This window comes from Panthera pardus, unplaced genomic scaffold (assembly GCF_024362965.1).
Source record: "Panthera pardus isolate Hobbes unplaced genomic scaffold, ASM2436296v1 HiC_scaffold_20, whole genome shotgun sequence".
Taxonomy (NCBI): domain Eukaryota; kingdom Metazoa; phylum Chordata; class Mammalia; order Carnivora; family Felidae; genus Panthera; species Panthera pardus.
The window spans coordinates 22,224,223-22,243,079 of record NW_026526766.1 but is presented as its reverse complement, the minus strand read 5'-3'; the positions used below and the strand labels follow the sequence as shown (position 1 = coordinate 22,243,079).

The 18,857-nt window shown below is 41.0% G+C and overlaps 1 long non-coding RNA gene and 1 other non-coding gene across 2 annotated transcripts in view; both read left to right on the top strand.

Annotated features, from left to right (window-relative positions):
• Positions 1-18,857, top strand: part of LOC109258875 (uncharacterized) — a 134,835-nt gene that overhangs the window by 108,581 nt on the left and 7,397 nt on the right. The gene's annotated exons all lie outside the window — the stretch shown is intronic.
• Positions 7,353-7,458, top strand: LOC128778716 (U6 spliceosomal RNA). The gene has a single exon (XR_008424443.1). It is a non-coding gene; the product is annotated as a U6 spliceosomal RNA (small nuclear RNA).

Sequence of the window (18,857 nt, the reverse complement as noted above, 5' to 3'; positions counted from 1 at the left end):
GCGAAGCAAGACAAGTCAGACAGAGAAAGACAAGTACCTTATGATATCACCTATATGTAGAATCTAAAAAAAGTTAAACCTGTAAAAAGCAGAGTAAAATGGGGCACCTGGGTGGCTCAGTCACTTGAGCATCCAACTCTCAATTTCAGCTTAGGTCATGATCCCATGTGCTCTCAGCACGGACATTCTCTGTCTCCTCTCTCTCTGCCTGTTCCTCACTCTCTCTCTCTCTCTTTCTAAAATTAAACAAAGCAAAACCAAAAACAAAGAGTAAAACGTGGTTATCCGGGGATGGGGGGGATAAGTGGTAGTGTTTAAGGGTACAACTTGTAATGAATAGCATATAGGCCCTAAAGATCTAATGTGCATTATAATGATATAGACAATTACTGTGCTATAATTATGTAATGTGATAAATATCACTGCATTGGCAACCATGCCAGTATATAAATGTATATAAATGTATCAAAGTTACACACTGTACACCTTAAACTCACACAGTGTTACACATCACATTTATGTAAAAACAAGCAAACAAACAAAAACTGATGCTGTTGAGACCATGGGAAACCTGCCTTTTGAGAGTAGGTAGGCTTTCTCTGAAATCAGTTCTTACTACAAAGAACTAATTATCTTTTCCTCCTCCTCACCTCCCTCATTTTCTGGAAGCTTGTCTTTCTGTCTTTGTGGGGTTGTAACAGCACATACCACACCTTGAAGGGGAATGATATGAAGGTAACTTGGGGTGCCTGGGTAGCTCAGTCGGTTGATCTCATGGTTCATGAGTTCGAGCCCCACATCGGACCCTGTGCTGACAGCTTGGAGCCTGGAGCCTGCTTCAAGTTCTGTGTCTCCCTCTCTGTCTATCCCTCCCCCATTCATACTCTGTCTCTCTCTATATATAGCTCTCAAAGATAAATAAACATTAAAAAAAAAAAAAGGTAACTCAGTTGGGAACACCTGGGTGGTCAGTCGGTTAAGTGTCTGACTCATGATTTCAGCTTAGGTCATGATTCCAGGGATCATGGAATCGAGCCCTGCATTGATTTGTGGGATTGAGCCCCGCATTGGGCTCTGCACTGGGCATGGAACCTGCGTAAGATTCTCTCTCCCTCTGCCCTTCTCCCCTGCTCGTGCATGCTCTCTCTCTAAAATTAAAAAATAAGTAAAGGTAACTCAATCTGGAGCCATCCTTAGATTGATGCTTACTACTTTTTCTGTCTCCTTTCCACGCTCTCCTCTTACTTCTTTCCTGTCTTTTTGTAGGACCATTTTCCTCATTATATTCCTTTGTTTTCATTATGGGGCATGATGAGATAAGACTGGTCATTTGTTCTTCCTCTGCTTCTTCAGTAGGGACAGAAGTGCACAGGCATCCTCAGGCTCTGATTCATCAGAGACTCTCTGGTCCCCATTTCCTCAACTGTGCAAGAAGCAGGGTAATTAAATAGTTCTCAGACCGGCTAATGGGATAGAAGCAAACTCGAGGTGCAATGGTAGGTGTCAAAGCACTTTGCAAAGTGAACTGATATATAAATACTTTGTGCGTTGTGTGAGTTCAGCTGGTCTCTGCCTATCACTATCTAATTGTGTAATTGACCCCCTACTACTCACCTAGTGTTGTTTCTGACCACAAATCCTTGAAACAATTAAAGTCTGCATGTTAGATATGTCTTCAAGGATTTCTAAGGCCTGCCACTGTGGCATTAATGGACAGAACCAGAGAAGCGGAAGGAGTGTTTGATGAATGTACTATAATTGCTCTTTGCTATGACATAGTAATAGGAAAATTCATATAATTGACAATGTAAAGGCCCCTACTGTTAGCAGCTGCTTTAAATTTAATGGAGCTGAGATTGTTAATAGTCTTTTCTTCACAGGGGTCTTTCCTTTGGCAGCTATAGCACAGAGCTAGCTTGTCCCATCCTCTAGACTTTCCCTCCGGGCCCACAACCCAGCTCACTGTGACAGAAGATGATAGGGAATAGGTCCATTTGCACTTTTTTGTCTTGTCTTAATTATCTGGTGGAACCATCGGTGTGTGATACATGGCATTCCCTCCCTGGGGAGGGACTTCTCCTTATGCAGCATGATAGTGTAGAAGGACAGTTCTGGAACTGAACCAGGGATGTCCCATGTACTAGCCACGAGTTTGGGACAAGTTACTTAACCTCTCTGAGCTGTAATCTCTTCTAGACAATATAAAAACTAAAACCTACGTAATGTAAAGTGACTGGCACGGAGCATGGAATGTGTTTATCAAATGTCAGCCTCTCCATACGTCATACCAGTCTTCCAAAATTAGCTAAGTCCTACACTACCAAGTTTCTCTAAAGTCTTCACTCTCTGGTTTGCCACTTTTCTCACCAAAACGACACAGCAATCTGACTGCATTACAAAATTCCTTAGAACTGTTTCCCCTTCCCCTACAAGGGCTACCTTATTTTGCCAAACAACCAATATGGGTCTTAGGTTATAAAAAACAATGCAGAAGATTTAGCATAGGGAGTCTAGCTGTTAGAAACTTGGGGTCATTACCATGGATTAGGTTGATTAGCATAGGATGGATTCATAGGTGCAACTCAAAGCCAGAGTAAAGCATTAAGTAATTCTACTTAGACATCGATGCATGTCTTTTGAATGAAAAACATCAGATTATAAAATTGTGTGTGCATGTGTGTATGTGTCTAGGAGAAAAAGAAGAAGGAGGTGGGAGAAAGAGAGAGACAAGAGAATTCTTCTGGGGCTCAGGCGCCTGCAGGAAGAAGCGTGTTTAGTGAAGTTTCTCACTAGGTCTACTCTAATTGTTCCCCTTGACTGCAGATAAAGCTTATTTATATTTTCCTTTTTCCTTTTTTTTTTCTTTGTGCCTGTCACCAGCCTTCTCCAGGTAAACAAAAGCCATAGGTGCTGACTCCATTCTGTCTGCAATCATTCAGACCATTTTCCTATGTAGTGATTTTGCAATTAGTATTAACTGGGGACTACATCATTTATCCGGGGAACAGATGGACATTAGAACGTGCCCAATTTAGACCAATAGAATATTTATAGACCGCTGCAATAATAATTCAGGAAGAACACTACAGTTTCCTAACCTTCTTCTAGAAGAACTCTAGAGTTCTAGAAGAACTTTCCTAAGAAGGAAGTAAGGTGTGTTAATTTTATTAAATTCCTTATTTCTCTTACTGTATGAGCTTCTCCCTTACTAGCTCCTTAATGTGTGTGCTACTGAAACTAACCATCTTTTATAAGTAATATTGATTTTTTTTTTCATGTCTTCCAGTCATCTTTATTTTTGAGAAAGAGAGAGAGAGAAAGAGTGCAAGCAGAGGGAGGAGCAGAGAGAGAGAGGGAGACACAGAATCCAAAGCAGACTCCAGGCTCTGAGCTGTCAGCACAGAGCCCACTGAGGGGCTTGAACTCACAAACTGCAAGATCATGAGCTGAGCCTAAGTAGGATGCTTAACCGACTGAGCCACCCAGGCGCCCCTGCCAGTCATCCTTAATCAAAATATTCTGTCACCTCAAAGTCTTCCACTGGAAGATTCTGCTTGACATACAAGCTCTTAATGGTTGGCATTCAACACTCTACCCAGCTCTTGTGCTTTGATGAGCCCTCTAATATGGTATACTACAACTCTCAGAAGCATGTTTTCCCCTTGAAAATGTAGTTTTTACTCTGTTGATACTTGCTTTTGTTTTTGTTTATTTTCTTCACTTTTTTTCATAAGTTGTTATTATCTGGAAATGCAGTAATAGGTGGCAAAAAAGGTATCACTCAACAAACAAAAGAAGATCAAAATGTTGCCATCCATTAAAGGACAAATGGAAGATGTATAGCCACTTAGGCGTGGGCCAGCAATTATAAAACAGGGAAAATGGATACATTCTCTGAGATATGTCATTTCCCTGAAGCGAAAGTGAGCACTTGGTGATATATACTTATAAGTCTGATGGATTAATCTTTGCCAGTAATCATCTTAACACATAACTTTGCAAATATCTCGAGGAATCGTGTATGTCTGCCAAATGTTTGTACTGTTGGTGCAATTTAGGGTGTCCTATATACATCATTAGTCCCACTAATGTTTGGACACTCCTGTTGGGACAAAGGCAATTCTCTGGAGATGGGAGCAGCCATGAGTTGTTATAAGCCAATGTGCACATGTACACTGCATAATAGAAGACATCTGCGTGGGGGACCACAGCATTCTTTACTATCCATTCCTTGTACTTCTCATCAAGTGATACCTATATTAAGTTTATGCCTTTTAAGCACAGCTTCTTCAGGGTTTGGTCATATTTAAAAAAAATTTTTTTTAAATGTTTATCCATTATTGAGAGAGACAAAGACAGAGACAGAGACAGAGAGAGAGTGTGAGTGGGGAAGGGGCAGAGAGAGAGGGAGGCAGAATCTGAATCAGGCTGCAGGCTCTGAGCTGTCAGCACAGAGCCTGATGTGGGGCTTGAACTCACTAAACGTAAGATCATGACCTGAGCTGAAGTCGGATGCTCAACCGACTGAGCCACCCAGGCACCCCTGGTCATATTTTGGGTGAAACTTATGACCATAGTGTTTGCTGTTACACCTTCTTAGGTAAAATGTGTTTGTCTGAGATGTGTTGGTAGATCAGACACTCTATCAGCCCTTGGATAGTGGTGCTAGCTGAGATCATGTGGATCCAAAAGGCAAACGCGGAATATGTGTTGATTTTGGTGAGTGATGAAGAGCTGCCACTACTGGGGGACAGTGTGAAGAAGAAGTTTTACTTGCTTCAAGCGGCTGCTTTGTTTTCATGAGGGGTGGTACCCTTCTGAGATTCCAGTTTTGTTCTCTTTTGCTAGTAAGTGGAATATTGAAAAGGGCAGGAATTAGACTGGTTAGTATCATTGAGGGAGGTCCTGCTGTCTGACTCACAAAAAGTCTATCTCTGCCACTATGGCCGCTCTTTTTATGAGTTCATCATGCAAGCACCGTAGTGGTCAAGCTCAAAGGTTAGAAGATATCTACTCACTGAGTCATCTTGTTTGTGAAGTGTTTAATGCCTCTTCTGAGGTGGACACACTCTGCTCAGCATTAATGTGTCATACGAAGATCCTCATATTTTGTGCTTACTCTCAAAGATTCATTTGCCTGACACATCCCCAGGTCTCCTTGTTCCCCGTCCTTTGATCTAGTTCTTTCCAAGCCATTGACCAATCAGTTAAGCTATTTCTGCCTTCTTGAGAATCGATATATACGCTCCCTTTTGTCTACTGTCTCTGCATTCCAAGCGCATCACCCCTTGTAGTGTCTGAAGCTCTGCCAAATGGGAGGCTTTCCCCGTGACGGTTTTTCAGGGCTTCCCCTGAGAGGTGACATGGTGCAGTAATACTTTATTTTTTGTTTGCATTCACTTAGTAAACTGACCCATCTGTGAATCAAGCTTGTGTATTTCCTCTCCCATCAGTTAGTTATAGAAAATGCCCATGTGACAAGAGTGTGAGCTGAGACAAAGGCACCAGAGAAACATGGGTTCTGACAGCTGTTCATTACCTTATTTGTGTCTCCTGGACCAGCTTGAGCCTGATTTTGCATGTACCACATCTGCTTGATTAATGATTGCTGCTAGAACGCCCCAATGTTATGATTTGGTGGATCTGAAAGTATCCAATTTATGATGAGTAATTCTGACCATACAGTTACTTAATTCCCGAGGGCAGATGTGCAGTTTCTAAAAGATCTAGTATTATCCCAAGACCTATTTTTTGAATGGACTATAGTTTTTCTGCTACATGTGACATGACATCGACTTTCTTCCAAATCATAGGAGTTTCTGCTGTGGCCATCCTGTTGGGTCTTCCCAGAGTCCTACACAATGTCTTTCTCTACCATGATCTGTCTCGTATCATGGAGTCTGCTGAGCCATAGAAATAAAATGTCAGCACTTCAGAACCAAAACCTGAAGTACTACAGAGAACTATTTTTTTCTGGACCTTAACAGAAGTTGATAATAGCCTTTAAATCAACATGGTGAATTGGTAGTTTCTGTATTCCTAATGCAGAATATACTGCCTGCAAAACCCAAAGGAACCTATCAAAGGTTGGGTTTCATTCTTTGTGGTAGGAAACATGACATATTTCCCCACTCTCTGGACTGGATATGCATGTCTAAGGCATCCATACTATTTGCCACTTCTTGCTCATCAGCTTCAATTGACATGATGTAAATTCTCTCCAAAATATCCAGAAAGTTGAAGGTTAGCAAAATATGCCATCTCAAAATATGCCACTTTGGCATAGGCTTATTTTGAGCTGAAGGCAGTTGAAAAGAAGTAAATATAAGAGTATCTCTTTGCCCTCCCCTTATTCGCTTAGAGGCAGGATACAAATTTATAAAGGTGTTTCCCTTTCCTTCTCTACCAGGAAGGACAGAAGTTAACCACCAGAGATAACCAGGTCCTTATCGGCCCAGAGAGGAAACCAAAGGAATCTATATAACAAACCTTGCAACTAGCCCTTATCTACCTTTAGTTTCCCCATTTTTTTGCCTTCCCACAGAATGCTGCCCCTGGAACTCAAAGTCTCTTACCTTTGTCTTGTACATCTCTAAAAATATATTGCTCTTTTGTTAAGATGTTATATAAACCCACATTCTAACCACCCCTTTGAGTTACTCATCTCTGAGTGCTCCCAAGTACATGCGCAGTGCACAAGTTAATAAAGTTCTGTTTTTCTCTTGTTAATCTGTCTTTTGTCAGGCGAATTTACAGAGCCCCAGACAGTGAACCTCAGATAGGTAGAAGGAAAGTAGTTCCCCTTTCCTACACAGTCCAGATCCCTTCAATCTATTGTATGCCAGAGGTTGTGAAAATGAGCACAACCTTGGAATAGGACCGTAAATGTGTATCCCATGTGTTTTTGTTTACTCTAATTTCTGGGGTGGGTGGGGGTAATTTCAAGGGCTACTACTTTGCTTTCTTACTACAAACATTCCTAATCTATAGGTCAAGGAACCATGTGAAATTTCTGCTAACTGCTAAATATGTGCACTTGAATTACCCATTTGGGGAGCAAGGAAGTGACAACCAAGAGGGTCCATAGAGACAATAACCCCTCCTGTGGGATAGACCTGGGTCAGAACTCCATTTATTACCTTTACTAACTGAACTCCTTATACCCCTGCTGTAATGCAGAGGAAAGCAAGATGGCACATGGATCTCCTGGTATCAGATTGAACTTGGATGCTGTATTTGACAAACCTGGAAAAATCTGGAAATTCCCCTTTCCAAGTGTGCCATTACCCAAGTAAATGGCTATAGGTCCCACTTGGGAAGGATGGAAGAATCACTGTTGTATGTAATTGCTGGTGTTAGCTTCAGCAGCACGTATACAGAATTGGAAAGATACAGAGAAGATTAGCATGACCCCTGCGTGCAGATGACATGCAGATTCATGTATATACCTGCTGCGGTGTCAGAGATCCCTTCATCATCTGGACCTGGATGCTCCTTCAGTCAGTGGGTCCTGCATCTGGGAGTTGACTCCAGTGTGGAAACTGAGCAAAAGTTTGTGACTTTCCACTGGGGAGTGTTGCCTTCTACTCATCTATTCCTAATTTTTCTGATAGATATAGATATAGATATTTAGATATAGATTTGACAGTACCCTGGGCAGTTGGCTGCTTATTGATCTTGCCTCTAGGAACACCACGTATTTCAAGGCGTCTCTAAGACCGTATTAAGTCAGACCCCTCTTGGCTGCCATTCAGACCTTGCTAACCATGCTATTCCAAGATCCTATCATCCCCTTTCCTTCTAGGGAACTCAGTTCTGTAACAGCTACTAATTCAGCCCACCGAAGACAGGCATTACTGAGCATTGCAGTGATGTTCCTCCCTAGTTCATTCCTTATTGCTTTAATAAGTGGAGTGCTCTCCAGGCCCTCTTAAAGGAAATGACCAGCTGGTAGGTTTTCCAGTTGTATATAATAGATCCATTCTAGCATACTTAGCTCTCTAAGCCTTCTGAGCTCTTTCTCACCGTTTTCCAGAGCCTCTCTAATTTAATGCCAGCTGTCATTTTTTCCAAGCCTGTAGAACCATCACTTAGAGTTCTTGCCAGGGAGTTAAATAAATCCTGTTTCACTAGCGAGTTCCCTCATATGGTAAATCTTCCTTCATCTAGCTTTATATGCCACCTTCTTGATCTGGCATCTTCAAGATTCACTTCCAGACATATTTTCCTGGTTCCTGCCAGCACATGTTACCCATGTCCTGTAGCAACTTTGATGTATAATCCCTCCTAGTCCCTGACACACCCAGCACTTCTCCAGGCTGGCTATGCCAAGGTTTGATCATGTGTAAGGGCCTGATCATATTTAAAGTCCAGGTGGACTTTAAGAGAGCAGATCCTAAGGAGGTTATTTGTTGTCTTGTTTGGCACCTACCTCATTTGAGGCCTCTGCAGAGTCTTGAACAAGGTGGGTTATCTCTCTTCCAAAAGAAGTAGGCCACTTCTGCTGGCCTGGTGGGCTCAGAGAGATTAAGGATACGAAGTTCACTGGTTCATCTACCTACATGTCTTCATCTCAAATCTCAGAGTTCCACTCTTTCCCTCTCTGGGTGCTGTACTGGTATAGGAGATTTGCCTAGGCCTAGAATTCTCTAAAGCTCTGCCAATATTATACTTAACTTCTCTGTCTAATCTTCAGCTGTTTCCACCCTCTGGCTTCAGGTGATGAGAATCTTTTCGAATGCTACCACAGAGGCCTCTGACACTCACACTTTACTTTGAATTATTAAGAGGTCTGAACCTGTCATTTTCTTTCTTCACTAAATCAATGCTACTTAGCAACAGCCACTCAATTTCACAGTCTTTGCAGTTGCTATTTCCCCATATCTCTCCAGCGCCTGGGAAATTGTACCAGGCAGTGCATTCCCTCCACCTGCATCCCATCCCCTTCTCCTCACAGGGAAGTCTTAGTAGTTGCCTGCTACGGCTTCCCAGAGACTATATCAGCCCATCACCTACCACCTGTGATCCAGCTGGCACGTTAGATCCAACTAGAAATGTCTATCCTTAGCCTCTGCTTCTCAGATATATTTCTGATACAAAGCACCTGAGGTTGAATTTCTTAAAAGTGGAGCCTGAGATGGGGATTCTTATTCAAGTAACTCACTAGAGGAGTATTCTCAGGAGAAAAGAAGTGAACAATGCCTGATAGAGCCAGGCGTAAAAGCTAATCATGAATGTGGTCTCAATCAAAGACTTAGCTTTAGTCTTTGAACCCAAGGGAAGCTTTGGAACACATGTGGCAACAAATAACCTCACCCTACGATCAAGAACCAGTCTTTCATCCCTTAGTACCAGTCAATTATTGCCTGAAGTTTGTTGGGTGGGTACCGTGTAGCTTTCCAAGTGAGGAAGCTCCCATTCGGCCAAGGATAATGCTCTAGATGAAGGGTCGGCTGTGAGGTGTTATCAGCTAGCACTTGGAGCGCTAAAGGATGGGCACACTGGCAGATGCAAAGGATCTGTGCACCGCCACTATCCGTACAATAGATCAGCAGTACTTCTGAGATTCCACAGTTCAAACCAGCTGTCAGATGATGCCAATATGTGGTCCAAGGACCACACTTTGAGTGGCAAGAAAAAGATTATTTTGTTTTCAGGTTTTTCTACCTTTTACCCCCTGCATCACTTTTCCTTTCCTTTCCTTCATGCTTCCTCTTTCCAGTTATGCTGATTCTACATCTGATCTTCACACCAGTTTGTAGGACGGCATTCAGAGGATGTGGACATCTTGTAAGTTTCTTTTATCAGAAAGGGAAGAAAAACCTCAATTTATTGGTCTGTTTTTCTACTGATGCATCAGTTGCCTACACCACAGTTGATTTTAAGCAGGTTACTTCCTTCACCTGGATGAATAATAGTTCTTTTTGATTTCTTAAAATTTATTTATGTTTATTTTTTTTTTTTTTTGAGTAGAGTTGACACACAATGTTACCTTAGTTTCAGATGTACAATTTAGGGATATGACAAGTTTTTGCATAATGCTGTGCTCACAATTATAGCTAGAGTTCTTATGGGCGGGTCTTTTAAAAATTTTTTTAATGTTTATTTATTTCTGAGAGAGGGAGAGAGACAGAGTACAAGCTGGGGAGGGGTGGAGAGAGAGGGAGACACAATCTGAAGCAGCCTCCAGGCAGGCTCTGAGCTGCTGTGCTCTCAGCACAGAGCCCGACCTGGGGCTCGAACCCATGAACTGTGAGATCATGACCTCAGCCAAAGTCTGATGCTTAACCAACTGAGCTACTCAGGTGCCCCTGGGTGGGTCTTTTTAAATATTACAGTCTTAGGAGCTAATTCGAGAACAAGGCAGGACTCTCAACTTTTTGTTAGAAGACTAACAATAACAAAGCCGCCTTAAAGTAGGAACCACAACCAATCTTTTGATTTAAGTATAACACTGAAAGAAGCATTTACAAGCCAAATTACTGTGGGATCTCCTGCTTGGATGGGGGGGGCACCAAATGTGGGATGACCAGATACGGTGGAAGCCAGTGGCATGGGCAGAGAAAGAATTCACCCAAGGCCGAACAAAGGAGATAGAAGTTTATTGAATACTCAGCAAGGGAGCAGCTGGCTGGACAGCAGAGCAGAGGCTGGCTGCTTTGAGGTGGGTGGGGGGCTGTAGGTAAAGGCGGAAGGTGAGGAGGTATGGGAACTACGGAATTTTCCTTTCTTGGTACTTGTGTCCAACCCATTGGATATTTTGAGGTAGGTCGCCTAATGTGCCTGTGTGTATTCGTACAGAGGGTTACTGTGGGCCCTTCCACCTTTCTCAGGTTTCCTCTGTTCAAGTTAATTGCCTAAAAGTGGGCTCTACAATTACGTCCAACTTATTTAGAAATGCTGAGATTCCCCCAAAGTTAAGGAATGTGTTCAAGTTCACACAGGAAGTGAGTGGCAAAGACTGGATGATATAGGCCTTGGGACCCCTCTTACTGTGCACGACAATTAATTTGAAATTGGATCTCTGGACCTTGAAAACAATGTTTGAAGTCGGGCTGCCAGCCATCATTTTTATACGTATGTTTTGTTCTTAGAGCACAGTGGAGTAGAGCACCAACATGTAAACATGAACATAGAAGCACTATGTCAAAGACAAGGATTGGGAATGTTAAAAGATGCTCTAGAGTAGACTGAAAGGTCTGACTTGGTTTAGGATGCCGACATTCACTTTAGAGAAAATCTCCCGTCATCATAGCATCATCCTCCTTACTGTGGGAAATTTTTAATAAGACTGTGATATCTGCTTCAGATATGAGAAGATGACTTCTTTTATTGCTCTCTGCTTTTCCTTAAGTGTTGTCATTTTTCATGGCATAGAGGTGACCTCGAAAGAGAATATGTTCAGTACAGAACAGACTATCCTTTCTCTATTCACATTAAAATAAGGACATTATCACCACAATCATTAACATTATCCTCTGCCTCCTTCTTCTGGTCCCCCTCCTCTTCCCCCTCCCTCCCCATCATCAAATTGTTAACTCTCATTGAGGGCTAATTATGTCTCAGGCAAAATGTTATGAGCTTTATAGGTATCATCTCATTTAATCCTCAAAACATTTGTATGAAGCTAATACAATTTTTTTTTTGAGAGAGAGAGAGAGAGAGACAAAGCATGCAAGCAAGCTGGGGAGGGGCAGAGTGGGGTGGGGAGAGAGAGTCCCAAGAAGGGTCCACGCCCAGGGCAGAGATCAATGTGGGGCTCAATTCTACCACCATGAGATCATGACCTGAGCCGAAATCAAGAGTTGGTGGCTTAATCAACTCAGCCACCGAGGCACCCCAACTAATATGCTTATTAGACTCATTTTACAGATGAGAAACTAATGTAGAGAGGATTTTAACATTTTCCCTGATAGGGAAAAATCTGTTACAAGATGGCTGACAGGACTAATAGGGAAATTCCAGTCCCCCACTGAAGACTCCCCTTTGGGGTTCTTCTTCCTACCCCGCTTGCCGCGGGTGCCAAATTACTGCTAATGTGGAAATGTGGAAGTAACAGACAATAAATTGTTCCCTCTATTTAATGCTCAAGACTCAGACCTCTGGAGAGTGATCTCCTCTGAGCCCACTGGTGTGAAATAAACCTCCTGCCTTCCAAGATCTCCCAGTGCCGCTTGGTTCTTCCGCCGGGTGATCCAGACCAGGTTCCGTAACATCCCCACAGTCACACTTCGAGTTTGTAATAGCACCTGGATTTGAACTGAAGTTGGCTCGTATTAGAATTTAGTATTGTAAACATAGTGACCTATGTTGGGCAGTTAGATCAGAAGGCAAGTCAGTTTCAAAGGAAGGTAAATGTCATCAATTTAGTTTAGAAATATATTGCATTTATGTTGGTGAATTCAGGGGAACACTTATAGGCCAACAAGAAATCCTAGAGAAGGACAAGATAAGAAGCTCCATGTTGCAGAAGGATGTTGTCTTGTAACCACAAGAGTAAAAGCACAGAAAATGACTACAGTTTGAAAAAATGGAACACTAGATATTTTTTTCTTGGTTTCTCTGACAACAGGGGCCACTCTTCATAATAATTTTACTAAGAAATGTTTATGCAAATAAAGTACATGTTATCAGGCATAAAATAACATGTGTTTTAGACGTTTCCTTAGAAGTCTGAGAAGTGTGGGAGGAATGTCTGCTGTGATAGAGAAGAGGGCAAAATGGGATAGACTTATGTAATGGTACAAAGGGATTTTCCTGAGCCCACATACTCTAGAATTTGGTGGGTACAAGAAAATGATTATATTTTTTTCTAATTTGTGTATAGGTTTTATAAGTAAATGAAATGTATTGTGTATTCACACTGCTTTATTTTCTCTGACACTAGTGCTGCATTGGGAAAAAAGAAAAAAAAAACAGGGAAAAGAAAGGGGAGGTGAGTCAATAAACCTTATAGGACTGGCAGGTATGATGAAGGGGAGTAAAAAGCAATTCCCGCCCCCCCCCCCTTGTTTTCTAAATTTTTGGTTAGAATAGGACTCCTATTACAAGAAACACATTCAGGAAAGAAAAAAAAACATGTTCATTAACATGTATATATTGTGTATACCTGAAAGATACCCAGGGAAAAATGAGTAGTAACTCTTCCAATTCAAGTTTAATACCATCTTCTGAGAAAGACAAAAGGAAAAGAGTTTGGGGGAGGCCAGCTGGGAAGGTGACCAGGAAAAGCCTGGTAAACAGGGATAAGGTTTGTTATGCAGATGTAAGTTTGAGCCTTTTCCCATTGATAAGATTCTCTTGTGATTTAGAGCCATCCTTTTCTTTTTAGTTCAGAGAGGGAGACACCCTTTATAAATGGAGATTCTCTTTATAAATGTAAATTTCCCTTACAAAAGGATAACTTACATTCTGTTTTCAGAGCTTTTTCTGGATCTGCTGTTTCTTAAAATAACCAGCTCAAAATAATTCTTATGCCAAAGAGGCATATTTTGGGGTAGATTCTGCCAGCCATCATTTACATTATTAATAATAAAATATACACCAAACTACTTAGGTTGATTTCTTAGGTGATGAGTGGATTGGAAACAAAAAACAATTGTTTTTTAAGTTCATTTATTTTGAGAGAGAGAGAGAGAGAGAGAGCATGAGCAAGCAGGGGAGGGGGTGAGAGAGAGGGGAAGAGAGAATCTCTTAACTATGGGAATTATTCTTAAATTTAATCTTGTCCTGGCAACAGCTTTTCAGAGGACCTAGACGAACTCATACCTTTATGTGGGAAAAGTGGAAAAGTAAGACTATATATCCATATTTGCTTGTATTTATATGAAATACACTAGAAGAATATAGAAAACAAGAAGTTAAGGGAAGCAAAAGAAATGGGGTGGTGATAATGCATTGGGTGGAGAGAGGGGAGAGAGCAAGACTTTTGGAATGTGTTATCTATGCAAAAAAAATTTTAAAGGCTCTTGGAAAAAGTAATAAAATAACATCCAGAACTGTGTTTAACAGCCTCAGCAGAGTGTACACAATGAGAGAGTGGTAAATGCCTTAAAAATCTCAGAGTACTTACCTAGAGAAAGTCCAAAAAAATCAAAAGCTGACCTCTATAAGGTCACTGCAGTCTCAGGACTTAAAATTTGATATTATGATATTTAAAGTTTTTTTTTTTTTCAATGTTTATTTATTTTGAGAAAGAGTACACAAGAGCAAGGGCAGAGATAGAGGGAGAGAGAGAATCCCAAGGAGGCTCCATGTTGTCAGTGCAGAGCCCGGTGCTGGGTTTGATCTCATGGCTGTGAGATCATGATCTGAGCCGAAATCAAGAGTCCGACGCGGAACTGACTGAGCCACCCAGGCACCCCTGATATTATAATATTTAAATATTGTGAGATTATAAAGCAAGAACAAAAATTGTAGAGAGGAACCCACTTCAATATAAACTTAAGTGCCTGAATGTGATTGAGATTATAAGCCTTTAGAAAATACTATAGACTTTAAGCTGTAGAATTACTATAGACTTTAATACTATGGATTATAAGCCTTCAGAAAATACATAGACGGTATCTATGTAATTCTTCTCAAGCAATCTTTTGTAAAGCCAATATTTTCAGGTTATTAATTAAATTATTTGTCCTGTTCCTTCAGCTGATCGGAGTATTCTAGCCTCAATGGCTAAACACTTGGGTCCGTTACTAGGGGTAGAGATGTGAAAGGGATACACTCTGACTTCAGACAGTTTTTTCTTGGTCTTCCATGGGCAAAATAAGAAACACTTGCAAGTTTCTGTAAAGCAGAGGTATATGTACTTCCCTAGCAGATGAATAAAGAGGCAGTGCCAGAAGAAAGAGGACAGGACAGATTAATTCTTCTTGAAGGCATTGGGGGATGGGTGCTTCATGAAGATGACATTTGAAATAGATGCTTAAATCCAATTGTTATTTGTATGTTTGTTTTTCTGAGTTAAGGAAGGGGGATGGACATTCCAGATGGAGGGAACTTTTGAAATAGATGCTTGGAGATGTGGAAGGTCATGGTGGACGCAGGGGCACTAGAGCAAGCCCACGAGTGTGAGTGAAGGGAATGGCAACAAGTGAGTCTAGAGAGTGAAGGGATGCCGTCCTAAGCATTTTGGACTTTGTATTAGAAAAAAAAGGGGGGGGGGGGTGGTTAGGCATCGATGGTTCTAGAGAGGAGAGTGATGTGTTGGGATTCATGGGCTGTGCAGGAGGGATATAGACTATAATGGGAAAGGACCAGAGTCAGGGAGGTCAGATCCAAGGTTATCAAAATAATCCAAATGAGAGATGACAGAGGGCTGCAGTGATGCAGGGGCCATTTCCAGGCCCAATCAGTAATATATGGAGACAACTGGATAGGAAGATAAAGGGGGAAAAGTAGTCAAAGCACACTGATGGATTTCTAGCTCTGTTCATGGGGTCATGATGATATTGTTAGATAAAACAGGAAAAAAGATCAGACACAGATTTGGAGAGAAACAAATGAGTTTGATAAGGTTAACACACTGGTTCCAAATTTTTAGCCTCTGAAGAATTTTTTCCTGGTTCTCAGCTATCAGTTTATGGACTAGTTGTTTCCCTAAATATTACCATGTCCATAATAATAGGCATTAATGAGAATACCCAGAAAGCAAATGATAAACACACATAGCCCTTGTCCTCTATAATGCCCTGCTCAGACAGATGTCCCAGGGTAGGAGATGGAGATGTGTGCTTTAAAGACCAATGTCTGGGTGGCCTAAGATGGGAATCTAATAAATGAAAAAAACCTAACATGATCTAAGATACGGCATCCATTTGCTAGACCTTGCAAGCTGACTTTATTACAGACTGTCAGGGTAGACAGTGACAGATCATTTTGTAGGGCCCAGAGAGAGCCAGATCTATCTGCCTAGAAAAACAAATAAATCCCAGTTCAGAACTGAGGTTAAAAAAGATTTACAAGGCACAGTGATGCATGTACCCCCTTCTGGGTGGGTTGTGGTGGCTGGCCACGGGAGGCTAGCCTCATTGGTTCACATATCCTGCCATCTGGGGACATGGTGAATTCCTGGGCTCATTGTACAGGACATTTTCCCATTTCCCTCTCTATGGTCTAGTTTGGGCAGAAAAATGGACGACAGGCTGGGGAGGATAAAAAATAAACAAGAGAGGGAAAAGAGTCTCTCTCTGAGCAATCTTATAAAACAAAGCATAAATCTTTAACTGCCTGACCTTTCAGCTCACATGATTCTTGGTGCAGAAGGGATAAATCAGGGCTCATCTAGAGGCTCCGGGGAGGATAGCTTCCTGCCTTCCAACAAGAAGCAACCTATTTGTGGAAAGCACATAGATGTGTCATTGTTTTTAATAGAAGCTCAATTGATTTCCTAGAAATTGAAATGTTCCCTTGGTTGGGAAATGAAATTTCTAGTTGGCCGTTCCACCTTTGGCTGCCCCTTGGTGGAAAGTCTTATTGCACATTGCTAGAATTAGCAGAGAGAGGTCAAGTGAAAGGTCTTGGGGTCACACTTCCTCATAACAGGACACCATCTCCTAAATGCAAATAAAACTGGCAGAGGTTGAAGGTTGCTCAGACGCAACTCCTACAATATAGTGAAGGAGGTTTTTGTTAACCCCTCTTTTGCTGGTCGCTGTTTTCCCTGCCCTGTGTTGCTCTCTTGCCATCACAGCCCATAAATATTCCATTAGAGCCAAGGATGGTTCCCAGATGCAGCGGTACAGCAGGTATTTTCTATGTGAGGGCTTGCTTGGCACTTCACTGCAGCCCGACCCTTTGTCCCAGCAGCCAAAGTAATGAGTATTTGAAAAAAATTAAATTCGTTTCTTAAATGCATGGAGAAAGGGGTGTGTTTTTTCTCAGTAAGCTGACAGTGTTATCACGTGACTGAAGCTCCCCCTTCAGAAAAAGGAAAATTTTTTTCTTTTTACTTTATCTGTAGGGTGGTAGTAGTGGTGACCAGAAACGAGGAGATGGTAAATTAATAGTTTGAAGGTAGAATTGGAAATCACAGCTCATTGGTAAAGCCTACTGTTAGAGTTCCTAGAACCAAAGATGAGTTTTGATCATTTTTGACCTCTCTGTCTCTCTTTTTTTAAATTATTAAGGCTGCTGAAATGTGGGGGAAAAAAAAAAAGGCAGATATGCCAGGAGCCCATACTTCCTGAGGTACTTATTATGAAAAAAAAATCAAGGAAATAATTATTTTATTTCATTGAAAAGATAAGCTTCTGAATCCTTCCCAGATCCCCTTTGCCTGAGTCTTTCCTCTTGGCCCTTTTCAAGTATGGCAGCCACTTCATGAAAAGGAGCTGCTTCTGAAGCCCCAGTGTCACAGGAAATTAACTAGAGCACCTCCTAGAGGCAACAGCCCAACTTCCTAAGGAAAAGAGAACGTATTCCTCAGTTTAGGATGGCTATATCTGAGGGTATCTGTCATTTAAAGAACAATGGCCATTATCAATGAAAATTTGCCACCCTTTTCTTTAAATGCCATTTTGTTAGCAGATTATTTCTGCATTTGCTTTTTCTAAGATTGTCCAAGCTGCTAAAATACAGAAAAAGAAATAGTGATAATTTAGGCTGGAGTAACGGTGTTGATCTCTTTGGCACTAATATCATCAATTTGTCCTGCTTTGTTTACTAATATTTACTATTAGTTTGCATTTGTCCTATTATTTAAGATTTATTTATGACCTAGTGGGGACCAGTTGGACTGAAAATTAGAATATCATTTTAGGTCTCTAATTTACTTTTTGTTGACACAGGGTAATTTAGCCTCTGTGTATCAGATTCCAAGTATATATCTTAATCTGATGATAATTAGTCTACTTTTAAATTACTGGTTTTAGGGGCACCTGGGTGGCTCAGTCAGTTAGGCATCCAACTCTTGGGTTCTTCAGTTCAGGTCATGATCTTAATTTTCATGAGTTTGAGCCCTGAGTCAGGCTCTGTGCTGGCAGTACAGGGCTTGCTTGTGATTCTCTCTCTCCCTCTCTCTGCCTCTTCCCCACTCTCACTGTCTCTGTCTCTCTCAAATAAATAAACTTTAAAAAAAAAAAAAACAAAATAAAATTACTGATTTTTATCCATACACGTTACAAATGGCATGCATTTAACATGATTTTAAAAAATAATAAAAACCACACTAGCCAAAAAAAATCCAGAAAGGGATTTACACAGGAAATGACAACTAGGCTTATAGTTGCTTCTTATTAAAATATTTTCTAAATACTTATTAATACTCAAATAAATGAGTTTGGTCCCAGTTTTCAGAATGAATTTTATGTTGAATATACCTTATTTATTGCCATACTGATAGTAGAAATCCACCAATAAGTGGTTCAACATTCCTAGTAATATATGAGGAAGGTCAGAGGAAGACTGATTTTTTAAAAATGATTGATTTTACCTCTTTCCTAGGTTATTTCTTCATTAATAAATCACATTTAAATGGTAGTAAAATAGTCTTGTGATTTTTCAAGAATAGTTAATAGTCCAAAGGCTGCCCTTGGCTAAGGGCCATGTATTTCAGGTCTTTTTTTTTTTATAGTCATCTATTTATTTCACCCAGCCAATCCCAGCATGGAAGCTACTGCTACTTATATGAAGCTTTTCAATTTAGTCATACATGTGGTGGTAGGCTTGTTTATTTTATTTTATTTTATTTTATTTTATTTTATTTTATTTTATTTTATTTTTTTAACGTTTACTTATTTTTGAGACAGAGCATGAACGGGGGAGGGTCAGAGAGAGAGGGAGACACAGAATCTGAAACAGGCTCCAGGCTCTGAGCTGTCAGCCCAGAGCCCGACGCGGGGCTTGAACTCACAGACCGC